Here is a 14,343-nt window from a genome sequence, read left to right as displayed (position 1 = left end):
CTCCCTTTATGTTATAACTTAGTCCTGGTTAAACCTACAGACAACCACCTGTCAATGTATATTACTATTATAACAGAGAAGAACAAATCTGACTCCATATTGGATCTACTTCTTTAACCTTTTGCTCTGTTGGCTTGTGCTTAGTCATGCTGGCTCTGCATCTTTGTCTCAAACAATAAAAGAATGTTTCCTACAGCCTAAAATTTACCTGTAGTCCTTTCTCAAGGCTCTGCCTTCAAGGTTTAACTTTTAAACTTACAACACTTTTCATTCACATAGAGATAAAAAGTTGCAGTACAGAAAATCACGGTTTTTGGAGGTTTACAGGAACATGATGATCAGACTTAGGTAGACAGCTGCAAGAAGGAAGGATTATCACTCCTGCCTCAGGGTCTGGTTGGCACAGGAACCATCCACACCCTTTTCCCTTTCTGTATAAAAAAATTCAAATTCAGGTAAGATGGTTCTTCGGGACACTAGTCCACCATCTTCTTGGTCTGCTGGCTTTCCACATAAAGTCACTATGAGCTTGGAGTTGATAATGCTATGTCTGACCTATAGACTCAGTTTCTGAACTCCAGCTCCTTCTGTCAACTGCTAGCTTCACTGGGTTTTCAGTCTCAGCCTGGCATAAAGTAACTTTATGTGGTAACATGAGGTCAGATCATCCCATTCTTCCTCACAATTCAGTTATCCTTGATCACCCACCCCAAATGAAAACATCTTATCTCTTTATCTTATTCCTCTACTCACATGCACATTCTCTGCTTTTACCCTACTGGCCTCACAAACATGTCCACAGCAACCTAAAGGAGCCTTGCTTCATGTGGTAATATCCTTCTTTCCTCAGTCCACCCTAGGAATGCTACCTTCATCTTTTTGACTGGATTTTCCTGGTGACCTCTTCTTCTCTTGACTCATTCCAAGTAGAAGCTGTTTATTGTCCTAAACTCTACATGGCATGGGTCTTAGAAACTAAATGGACTTTCCCAGTTTCCAACAATATGGCTACTTATGGAGTGCATTCTATGTGCCAGACACTAAACTAAGCACCTTAGATAGATAATATCACCTTTTCTCCTTATTATCCCTTATTATTTATATATAAAAAACATTTATTGGGAGTTCCTGTTGTGGCTCAGTAGGTTAAGAACCCTACTACTGTCCAGGAGGATGTGGGTTTGATCCCTGGCCTTGCTTAGTGAGTTAAGGATCTGGTATTGTTGCAAGCTGTGTCAGGTCCGAGATGCAGCTTGGATCTGGCATTGCTGTGGCTGTGGCTGTGGCTGTGGCTGTGGCAGTGCAGCTCTGATTCGACCTCTAGCCTGGGGGCTTTCAAATGCCTTGAGAGTGGCCCTAAAAAGACCCCCTCCCCCCAAAAAAAGAAGAGTTCCCATTGTGGCTCAGTGGGTTACAACCCGACTATTATCCATGAGGATGCGGGTTCTATCCCTGGCCTCACTCAGTGGGTTAAGGATCTGGTGTTGCCATAAGCTGTGGCATAGGTTGCAGACACAGCTTGAATCTGGGGTTGCTGTGGCTGTGGTGTAGGCTGGCAGCTGGAGCTTCGATTAGACCCCTAGCTGGGGAAATTCCATATGCCACAGGTGAGGCCCTAAAAAGCTAAAAAAAAAAAAAAAAAAAAAAAAAAAATTATTGAATGCTTACTATATGACAGGCATTACTTTATGCACTATATTTGTTTTAGTTTTCATTTTCCCAGAAGCCAATCCTGAAAAACGGATCTAAATAAAAACTGTTTATTTGGGATGTGATTTCAGGAAACATAAGTGGGGAGTGGGGGAAGTGATACAGGAAAGGGAACATGTGCATTAAAACATGCACTATCAAACAAGTTACCACTGTAGGTAAAATCTGGATAAAATGGAAAAAAACTAAGAGCCAGTATAAAATGTTATTTTCAGGGTTACCCCACTCACAGGTTAAGGGACCTGACTAGAAACAAAAATGGATTTTCAGGTAGTGCTATGATCTGCCTGGAGTTAGAGCCCATCAATTTGCAATAAACCCAATCTATTCACTACTGTGTGATTGCCTCATCCTACACCTATCCAATGCCTTGATCCTCCTAACTTTTAAAGTTGTCTGCATCTAAATCTCTTCTTCTCCCTTTGTTCTTCTCAGTGCTGGTTCTGCCTCTTCTTTCCCTAGGTAGCCTCATTACCTGCCTACTCAAAGACTGAGCCATCACCATCTCTTTTGGTTCTGTCTTCAACCTCTGTCATGTTTTCATTATTTCATTTCATTACATTTTCATTCACAAAATATAAACTTGTTCAAACTTCTCTTTTTTTAAAAATAGAAATATCCCTTAGTCCTGCCTCCTTATTTAACCCTTTCCCCCCTCTTGTTTGCTTACAGTGACTAGTAGCATTTTCTCTTCTCTTCTTCCTGCTTCATCAGATATCCCCACCCCATCCCCTCTAAAACTCCTTTATCCCAATGAGCTTTAAATCTTCATGTTAATTTACTCCACTGCAAACCTTAAATATCTTAAATGACTTTGACTCTCTTGAAATTCTATCTTCCTCTCTCTTTTAAAGCATTCTTCCTTTTTTTGGACTCTTCTGAATGTCTTTTTAAAGTTGGCTCTATAGATTTGCATTCCTTCAGTAGTACTTATGTATGTATTTTCTCCTAAGAGTCTTGCCTTGAGATGTTTTTCTTCTTTCTATATTTTCCCGAGGTAGCTTGCACATACTTAAGTTCAATAATCTTCTTTATTCCAGTGACTTCTAAATCTATATTTCACCCCAAATCCCTTCAATAAGCTCCAGATTTGCATTAAACACAATATAATTATCTTTCTCCTCAAACTTGTCCCTTCTCTTTCTTCCCTTATACTTTGGTTACTGTTACCCTCCAGTTATCGCTAAAAAACAGACACATGCCCAAATGGGCTTTGTACCTGAGTTCTTCTTCTCACTCATCTTTTACACATAACTCATCTTGAGTTGAATTTGATTCCACCACTTGAATGTTTACCAAAGGTCTCTCTCCTTCTACAAATGACTTAGTAAATATTCACTTAGTTTAGAGCTTCACTTTTACAACAGCCTTCTAATGAATCCCCATCTTCATTTTTTTTTTTTTTTAACTATCTCAATTCTTCTTCACTTCTCTTCCTAAAAGACAGATATGATCATGTTATGCCCTGGCTTAAGAGCCTCTATAGTTCCTCAGGTCCCTTAGAATTAGTTCTGGGTTCTTAAGCAAAGCCTATGAGTCTTCATGCTGTGACTTCTGCTTACCCACTCTCACCCTGCTCTGTCTCATCTCTCCCCATCTGCTCTCTACTCACCCACCATACTCAGCCTTATCCCATCTGGAGGACATGCTTATATACTGATGCCTTTTTTCATGACATATTTCCTGCCTGGAATACCCTCTAAACTCATTGACCCTTTTTCTCAAACAGACATACACTACTATTAACCTGAAAAGCAATTATTTGTTCTTTCAGCTCAACTCAGGCTTTGGGAGATCTTTATAATCCACCAGATTCAATTTGGATACCCTATTTAAATGATTCTGTAATGCCAAATTATCTCCAATAATAAATTTGAATGCATTAAAGGACCATATTGTATTTAATTTTGCATTTCAAGTGCCTAGCACTGTGTCTGCCATATAGCAGGTGCTCAGTACCTGTATGTGAAATACAAACCTTATAAAATCTCTGCCCTCACACAAACACCTAATCCAGCTTTTAAGTAAAACAACTAATGGCATCAGTTCTGATATAATATTTTCTCTCCTTTTATAACTTGTATTTGGTTGGACATTCTCATTCTATCCTCCCAGTCTCTTATATATTTAAAATATATTTTTATAGAAAGTTAAATAAAATTAGAAGGATGAAATTTTAATTTCTTAAAGTCAACTTATGTGATGGATGATTACAAATATGTATCGTTAGAGACAACTAAACTTTATCCATTTAATCTGTGAAGTGCCTGCTAGTTTCCATCATGATGCCCAAATATCTCAAAGAGCTATTTTCTTAAGTAATTTTTTTAAAATGTGTACTTCATTTATTTGTCAGGAAAGTGCACCATTTCATTTGATTAGTGTAAATCAAATTGCTACCAACTGCTCTCTAAACCAACACTACTATTTCAGATGTGCATTAAGTAGTAAATCAACTTTATTGGAAATGCTGGGCCTCATCTTTTCAGAGCAAATGCTGTGTACTTTTTTTCAGAGGTGCAATAATTCTTCCCCATTTCTGTAGTCTCTTTAGTAAATTTCTCATATTTAGTAAATTATCACCGTACTAAGTAGTCCAAAGTAATGAAAATATTAAAACGTGTCAAAAAGTTATATCCCTATGGTATTCCTTGGCTTTTGGCTGAATGCATTTAAGCTTCTCTATTTGTCCTTTCAGGAATATCTCAGTACCTTTGGCAAACTTTTGACAAAGATTTGCCAGCATCCATTGGCTGGGCATAATATTTTATGACCTACTTCTAGGGAGGTCTTGGATTAAAAGACATTCAATAATTAGAGCACAGTGAGTTGCTTAACAAAAGAATGCAATGCTGCCTATGAAGAATGAAATTTATTGTTTGTGGCCAACATCACACTTAAGTCCATCTGTTAAATGAATTCATCTTCTATAGATTTTTGTTAGAAAATTTGTCAGCAGCATAAAAGAGTAAGACCGGTTCAATCTCAGATTTAAATGTGTTACATTCAAGAGCTGTGAAGTGTGATTTTAAGTGCTGCTCAGAAAACAGTATCTATAAAGTTAAAAAAGCTTTGATGGACAAAAGAAGGTATATTTTGGATATGAAGAGATTCCTCACTGGGTAGTATAAAATATGTGATAAAGAAGACTTCATCTTGTATTAAAGCAATTTAACCTGGTCCTTTCAACATAATATGATTTCTTACTTGTCTTTTACTGAAAATGCAAGTGCATTTGAATCTGCTCAAATATGACAGCCAGTGTTTTCTAATCTCTGGTCACACACATATTAAGTTAACACATTTTAACTGCCTTGTAGGAGACATTTTAGCCCACATGGTTTTAGTAACAGTCCTTGCTGCATGCTTCATCAGTTGCAACTGTGGATGGAATGGTCCTTTCAAAGCACTGCCATAAATATTTCCACAAATGAGCGATCTGTTCCCATTACATCTGCTAATGCTATCTTATGGCAGAGCACACAAATAGTTCAGACATCACATCATTGCACACAGGAACAGTCAGGGGCACTGTGGCGGGATGGAACACAGCACTGAGAATTGCATCACTGATTGTCTCTAAGAGCTAACCTGTCTTTTCAGAGACACGTTTTTTTTGACAGCCTGTCACAAGAAGAGCGGTGGATGTTCAGTGAACAAAGAATTATGCTAACATTTTACATCTTTAAGAGCCACAGACTTTAATCTCAACAGTTTCTGACAAAATGTAAACACATTTTTAGGGCCAATAAAATTACACAAAAAAGTCATAAAAGATAAGCACATTGAAAACTGAAAAAAATTTTTTTGCATCTACCACCAAATATTATTTATAATAAATTTAGAAAAAGAAGCCTTAAAGTAATATTTTGCAAATTTATTTTATTTCTGAGATCCAAACAGGTATTATCAGGAGTATCCTGATAATTTCACACTTACTTCTTTGAAAAATGTACCAGAAATTGTTTACATATTTTCTTAGTCCAAATATTATAATTTTTATTCATGAAATAAGGGAGAGTTAAATTATTTTCCACTTTGATAGCATCTGGGATGTTCTGCATGAATGGTTAAACATGGCTTTTTTTTTTTTTTTTTAAGGGCTGCACCCATAGCATATGTCGGTTCCCAGGCTAGGAGTCAAATCCGAGCTGTAGCTGCTGGCCTACTCCACAGCCACAGCAATGCCATATCTGAGCCTTGTCTGCTACCTACACCACAGCTCACAGCAACACTGGATCCTTAACCCACTGAGTGATGCCAGGGATCGAACCTGGGTCCTCATGGATGCTAGCCTGATTAGTTTCCACTGAGCCATGATGGGAACTCCACTTTCTTTTCTTTTCTTTTTTTTTTTAGTGGCTGCACCCATGGCATATGGAAGTTCTTGGGCTAGATATTGAACCTAAGCTGCAGTTGTGGCAATGCCAGATTATTTAACCCACTGTGAAAGGCCAGGGAGTGAACCCGTACTCTACAGTGGTCCAAGCCATTGCACTTGGATTCTTAACTGACTTGCATCACAGTGGGAACTCCGTGTGATAGAGTTCAACAAAAAAGCTTATTTTCTGTAATATTCAAAGAAAAGAAACTTAAGCAAATGGGGGAAACATCTGTATCTTTTAAAATAGCTCAACAAAGCATGGGAAATCAACCAGATAATGTTTTTTATGATCAGACATATCGCGTCACATCATCTTCAGGATGAGATGATCACAGCAACAGATACAATATCTGTAAGAATCAAGTTTCTTATTTCTATACCACAGCCTGTTATCTGCCAATGATAAGGCAATTTAGTACTCTTTTATTTGTCTATGATGCTAGTGTTTCTGCTTGGCAGCTTTGAAATAAAAAAGTTTCATTTTAAAAATCAAATAAGGAGCTTTAATGTTCACACATGTCAACAAATTCTGGATGCCTTATAATATACTAGCCTTTGCTTGCTGCCTTTTTCATGAGCTAGACTAAATAAACTGTTCATCTCTCAGTTGTATTTTTCTTCTCTTTTTGAGGTTTCTGAGATGTGTCTCCCATAGATGAATACAATAAGAAATTAAAGAGATTCTTCTGTTAACAGAACTTTATGGTTCTAAGACATTCACAGAGAATAGCTTAACTAGTTTACTTTTTTTTTTTTTTTTTTTTTTTATTGCTTTGTGAAGAAAAACGTGTACTCAAGAAAATGGTTGTGTTTTAACCAAGAGAGTTTTAAAAAGTGTTTTAGGAAGGGAAGACGAGGGCATGGAGAGGTTGTGTAAGTTCTCTAAATCACACTCTTCAGTAAGACTAGGACAGAGAACTTTTGATTTCCAGCTTTTACCTACTCCTGTATCTTCCTTAGCAGGTATATAGGCTGTGGCAAAACTAGCTCCCGCTGTGTTGTGATGAACAAAGCATCTTGGGTGGCCTCTGCTAAAATTTCAGCCATCTCGTTCCTTTTTTTTTATGACTCCCCAAATTCTTTTCTCCTCAACATAGTACAAACAGACTATTTGACAGTCTTGGAGTACAAAATACCACTATTATTAAACCATTATTCTGGTTTGAGAATTTGCTTTGGTATAAAATAAAAATGGCTAGATAGCAAGTGTTCATAGGAATTTACAGTATGCAAGAGAAATATTACCAACACTGCCTAATGGACTTAAGATAAAAATTTACATGTCATAAAGCAAATATCAACAGCAACAATAAAAACGACAAAAAAGTGCATGAGGTGGTACCTTCCTGATGGGCTTTGAGAAATTCTTACAAGCAATTCCACAGGCAGCCCTGGAATTCTATTCAGACATTTTACCAGGTCAGAGGTTCATTAGTGAATACAATTTGAGGGAAAAAAGTACAGAAAGGCACAAGCCACATAGTCCTGGTAACTATCTTTTGAAAAGCTAACACAGTTATCCTTACAGGTGAATTTCATAGGCCCTTACTATATGCAGAACACTGTTGTGGCAGTCAGGGAGTAAGAGCACTGGGAAAGATGTATCCTCTTTCTTCCTCCAGGAGCTTGCACTCTGCCTAATCAAGACCTTGTGTCACAGCCAGCATGGAGTTCCTGCAGAAGAAACTAGTCCAACCACCAATAATTTGGGGCACTTCTGTGCCTGATTTATATCCTCATGCAGTTGAGGGGAAGCCCACCCTGAGACTCTAAATGATCCACTGAAAAGCAATGTCTTTGCCGTCAATTTGCTTTCCCTTAGAGTCAGTGAGAAACAAGGGATTGAAATCCATCACAACTCCATCTAAATGCACTCCTCATTAACTCACGTGTGCTGACTTCGTCCTGGTGCCACCCAGGGATTCAAAGACTATTAGAGGTTTACTGTTAAGCGGTAATATCATAACAGGGAATACTTTCCTTGGTTATTGGCCCACATTTTGAAATACTGCCTAAAATACCTATAAGCACTACACCTGATGACTTGAAACAAAGGAGCCATCTACCCTTTACATAAATAATACAGACATACACATACACACACACACACAACATGGAGGAGAAAAGAATATCTGTCTCACACCAACATTTCTGTTGCATATTTGCCAAGGGCCTAATTATTAAAGCTAAATAAGTACAAGCTGTGTGAATACCCATAAATAATCTATGATCCAGGAACTATATACTTTTACAAATAACTCAAGGCCAGAAAGCCATTCTGTATATACTTAAGGAAAGAAGGCGGGAAGGAAAAAAGGAGGGGAGGGAGGAAAGGAGGGAGAAAGGAAGGGAGGAAGGGAAGGAAAGAGGGAGCGAGAGAGGGAAGGAAAGGAAGGAAGGGAGGGAGGGAGAAAGGGAGGAAGGGAGGAAGGGAAGGAGGGTAGAAGGGAGGAAGGGAAGGAGAAGGGAAGGAAAAGAGACATGTATTTTCTTATGAAGTTAAATTCCACTCATTAAGACAAAGAACCTGGAGGTAATATTTTGGTTACTTTCATACATTATAACAAACAATGTTCAATTACATTTTGGCATCAAATAAAATGTGTTGAATGTAACTTTAAGGTTGACTGAGCCCCAACAACCCCCTTTCCCGTGGCTCGTGAGTCATACTGCAACCCTCCTCAATCAATTTTCATCTATTTTTTTCAGTAGTCAGTCATGCGCAACCACTTGGCCATCTGTATCACACGATTGGTGTATTTCACTAAGTTTGATGTCCTTTCTCACCCCTGTGCTCTGAGTCTTCCTATACGGCTCTGAGGCAGCTAAGAGAAAAGACCTTTTTTGCAGGCTCCACCATGGGGGTCAGACTGTATCTACTCCCTCCACCGAAGCTAGGTGGGCAGAGTTATTCAGAATGGAACTTACTACCAGAAAGACTTTTAAATATAGCACAAGGTTTTAAAAAATGCATTATACCTTAATTATGACATTACCAATGGAGGGGATTTTAGGACAATTTTAGATTTTCTTGGGGGGTGCTGATTATTTCTGGTTTGAAAAATTGCCAGATTAATAATATTCCTGCCTATGAAAAACTTTAAGATCTTTTTCACAAAAAAAGATGGGTAGAGCCATTTTCTGAGAAATTTATTGAGGGAAACTTTAGAAACTTCAAGGGCATTCTTTTGGCTTCTCTTTCTAGACAGCTAGCCACCATTCTGAAACCATATCTGAGGCAGACTTGACACAATCTGGGGACAGTAAGAGAAGGAACAGAAAGTAGCAGACTGAACTGAGATATCTTTACCAATGACTTGCCTGCATTATATGGCAGGACTGTATGCCTTAAGCAGAAAAAACAAAACAAAACAAAACAAAACAACCCTTGGACCTATAATAATAAATAGAAATAAGTGACGTGTCTGTCAAAAAGCTATGAAACTCTGCATTAAAGGAACTAAAAAAAAATTTTGGGGTGATAAAATCAAACTTAATCCATCTATTTAATTCTGTCATAAATTATAACTCCTTTCTCTTGGTGCAAATTGATATTGGTTAGCAACATAAAAATTAAGACTATACATTGCAACAATGCTGCTGCAATGCTATTCTTTTCACTACTACTCAGAAATAAAATGATATTGTTAAAAAAGATACTGTGCATGTGTGTTTGGGTGCTAATTTTGTGTAAGAACTCTTGCATTGAAAAGTATTACCACCTTAATTCAGATGAGTTTTAATCCTACATGTTGAAGTTCCTGTATTGTTATTAAATATAAGTCTATTGTTTTAGCTAGAAATTAATTAAAATTATATAGACATTTACATGTATGAACAATGTGGGAAAAGTAGGCAAAAGCACAGGTATCCTTAGAAAACATCCCATATATTTTATGCTGCCATCTCGGCTACTCCTAATATAGTCATTTCAATCATCTCATGGTCCTAACCCCAGTCCTTTCCCAAACCACCAGTTATTACTAACTTTCATGCAGTTCTAGAGTGAAAGAAAATATTTGGGAGGCCCAGAGGATTCATACTGGGGACACTTTCTGAAAGGTTAAGAAAGGAAAAAACTGTGGCTGGTCACAAGATCTGGAAAGTAATTTTCCTGTAAGTGGAGGAACTACTGAAACAAATCCACAAAGGGAGATGAGTGAGATGGCAAAGATTTAGGTAGATGAGCTGGATAGTGGTGTGCAAAATGGGCTCCAATCCAGGAGTGAACGGCAGTTTCCTAGAGGAACAGAGTTGCATAAACAGTACAAATGGAAAGGGATCCATCCTTCTGATGTTGCAAAGATGAAATAAGGTGGACTTAGGGAATCTTTAAAGATGAGAACGATTTCAAGATAACCCTGAGTTTTTTTTAATCATAGCTACATAAAACTATAATAAAAAAATACAATACAAGGAAAAACAACCAGTTCTGGGTGGCAAGCTATTAAATGTGCTTTCAGATTTACTAAATTTTAGGTAACAGTGACACATCAAAATTAAATTTAAAAAATAATAAAAAATGTTTACATGTGCATAAAGATTTATATTTTCAAGGTATTTTTTCCTGTTATTTTGTTAGATCCTAACAACTTTAGGCAGTATTATCAAGCATATTTTACAAATATACACTGAAATTCAAACACTTTGAATGAATTATCTAAAGACAAACAGCTTATAAGTTGCAGAACTAAGATTCTGGCACACATCTTCTGATTTCTAAATCTAGATTAATTATGTCTATGTTTGATATTTGGAGATAGAGGATTAGAATTTTTCCCCAAGATTTTGGAGGTTTCTAGGTAAGAGAAAATAATGAAAGCCAAGACTAGGTAGTCCAAGAGAAATCTCAAGACAGCAGATAGCTACATGGCTTATTGTAATTTATTCATCCATGTTTCTTGGGTTGAAGGATCTATCTTGACTTCTTTTTCTGTCAAGGAAAACAACATTTAAAGTGATGTGAAATCTATTCTTTTCCTTAATTGGTTCCCATACCATTGTTTCTTCCATCTGCCCTTTCCCCTGGTAATTTTCTTGCTTTTTCTTTCTCTTCAAAGGCCACAGCAGAGCTTCTATTAATGCTCCTTTCTTTGCCTCCACTGCCACATTCCTACTTCTGACTTTTCTTTTTTGCTGTGGGCATCATGCTCAACTGAAAATGTGCAAGTTGAAATGTGGTCTCAAGTCCCGTGAGTCTCCTCAACTTTGCTCTAAGAGTAAAATCACGAACTCAAGCAAATAATCCTAAGGTAAAGTTAACCTTCAAATGAAGGAAAGAGGGGAATTCGTCAAATGAGCAGCATCTTGTCCAGTTAAGTAACATCCTTGGAGATGCCTATCATCTCTCTATTTTCAACCATCTTTCTACCTTGGAAATTCTGAGAAATAAAAACTCAAGTTATCTGGAAATCTATTTATTTTGAACATCATATCCATAAATACAGAAAAAAAATCAAGTATTGTTTAAAGGGGTACTTTTTAGGAATGTAAAAGAAATCAAAGCATTGATCTCTTTTTCAGAAAGTATTCTATATTTTTAGAGTGGAAATTTTGTGAATATGTATTTTGTGGAATGAAAGATGTTATGGGTAAAATAATATGCATTAAATAGCTATTGAAGAAATTAAAAATAATAGAAGGGTGATATTTGAGAAGATTCTCTGGGATTTTGAAGGCTGGGTTAGGCACTAAAGAAAGGACTAGATCTGGACAGTGGAAATAAGGTGGGATTCCAACTGGGGAAATTTCAAAGAAGCCAATATTGTCATGAAACATCTACTAACATGTAAGAAGGACACTGAAGATGTGGACCTGATAGGGAAAAATCATCAGGAACAAACTTAAATTTGAATTCAACATCCCCACTTAAGCCTTGACTTTCTAAGACAAATCCAACAAGTATTTCTACTCATTTGATCCTTTTATTTATTTATTTATTTATTTGTCTCAGCTGCAGTACTCTTTAGAAGATCATGTGAAGTGGTAAAGACAAAAATTAGCCAATTAATGTATTTCTTTTAAAAATTTAATTAAAAATACATTTATATATTTCCCTCCTAATGAGAAGCTACCAAAAATAGAGAAAAATACTGGTCTTGGGATCAAAGATTATGAACGATATATATCAAGTAAAAATATCAAGGCCAGCTAATGACATCTGTCTAGCAGCCCTGGTATATCCTTCCTCAATTTCCCCATAATTTTTTCCCCTAAAAAGACAGAGAAAAACATAAGTCACAATAGCAGCAGAAACTGGGCCTGATAGTTCACCTCTTTCTGATTTAGGAGCACAATCTTCTAAACTGTAAGGCTATTGGAACCAGGTTGACAACTGCAATGAGAGAAATAAAGTCCTGGGGTTGGTTCTCCTGAGAGAAGTAGGAGTGTCCTTCAAGTTCTGCCTTCCCCACTCCAGCATCACCACAGCTTTATTCCAGACAGGTATTCCCTCTGCCCTGTGGCTACTGCCCCTAGGAGCACTTAGGTTAGACATTGCGCCATCCTAAACTACAGACATTCAGAGTTTGTGACTCCAAATATCAAGTGTACAGAAAGAAAGTAGATTAGGAAGGTGAACAGACACTGATGTTGCATCCTGGAAAGTGCTATGAGCCTAAAAATCATCTGGATAGATTTATCTTCCTTATTGATTTGGAAGTCTTTGGCCCTACCCACTGGAAATGGGCTGTCAGTTGTCTGTGTTCTACTCATCAACTGTTTGGGAAGACTGTGGTCAGAGAACTATGTCTTCACACAGGGTTCCTTCAAGCTCATTAAAGCTGGGAACCAGCTCAGCCAGGGTGAAGGACTGTCTTTAAACCTGGGCTGGGTGCCTTTCAGATTTTCAGTAGTTTTTCCTGACTTTGGAATAAACTGGTGAGTTGGTGAGAATTTTGGTTGCAAAGATGTCTCAAAATTCTTATTTAGGAGGTTATTACTTCTGAATGTACTTTTTTTGTGTTGTTGTTCTTGGTACTTAGCAGTGACAAGGGCTCTTAGGAGATTATTACTTTTCCCTCCTACTGGTTCTAGATGAGAAAAAAATAAAGTTAAAAAAAAAATCACTGTGTAATGGCAATCCTAGTTCCCCTTCTCTAGTCTTAGTATCATTAATATTACTTTTCTATGGTTAGAAAAGTGACTCCAAGGAGGGGTGGGTTCCATCCACCCTTTCCCAGCCCCAGTCTGCAACTAGAGGACATTAGATTTTTTTTCCCCTGAATTCCTCCCACTTTCTCTTATCTTCTTCTACTTTCTTGCAATGATATATCAAGAATTGGTGTCATCTTGTAATTTGATTCAAATTGTTTTATGCAGTGAGATAAATACATTTATATTACTATAACCACACTCCAAAACATTGCTTAGGGGGCTTGGAAGAGATGTTTGATGAGCAGTTTGGGGTATGGTGATGAGATGAAAATGGGCAGACACAAGTAAAGATAAATGACTGCAGACAGTCCTCCAACAGGGATGGTTTCTGTTAATGGTGGGACAATTAACAGGACCTATGGGATATACAAGTTTAGTGGAAGGTAGAGAAGGATTTCTGTACTTGAGAGAGAGCCAGCATGGCTGAGTGTCTTCCAGTTAGCCAGCTCTTGGCCCCTTACAGAGACTCCCATCTCTATGTAGGTCTTGGAAACCCTCAGCTGCATTTCTTACACCATTTTAGGGTCTTTGGGTTCTACAACTTGAAGAGCTCTCAGCAGGTCCCTCTGCCTGGTTACCCCTCTCAGTCATTCCTCATCTACTGCTCAGGACTTCCCTAGGAAGCCCCAAATCTCCAGAACGATGCCCTGAGAAGGGAAACATCAAGCACATTTGAATGTGTGCCAAGAGAGACAAAAAGTATTACAGCAGTGGATTCTGGTCATTGTGGATATACAATATTCTAGAATTTGGTGGCTTTTAAGAACCTCTCTTAGGCTTTCCTCCTTTACCCTTTCAGAAAAAGAAAAAAACAGGGAGTTCCCGTCGTGGCAGGAATCTGACTAGGAACCATGAGGTTGCGGGTTAACGAATCTGACTAGGAACCATGAGGTTGCGGGTTCGGTCCCTGCCCTTGCTCAGTGGGTTAACAATCCGGCGTTGCCGTGAGCTGTGGTGTAGGTTGCAGACGCGGCTCGGATCCTGCGTTGCTGTGGCTCTGGCGTAGGCCTGTGGCTACAGCTCCGATTAGACCCCTAGTCTGGGAACCTCCATATGCCGCGGGAGCGGCCCAAGAAATAGCAAAAAGACAAAAA

The sequence above is a fragment of the Sus scrofa genome, chromosome 15, assembly GCF_054392235.1.
Source record: "Sus scrofa isolate SSC_HxYL_T2T_F1_AM1 chromosome 15, Sscrofa_HxYL_maternal_Yorkshire_Landrace_v2.0, whole genome shotgun sequence".
Classification (NCBI taxonomy): Eukaryota; Metazoa; Chordata; class Mammalia; order Artiodactyla; family Suidae; genus Sus; species Sus scrofa.
The sequence above is the reverse complement of the archived record's forward strand: the minus strand, read 5'-3'. Positions refer to the sequence as shown.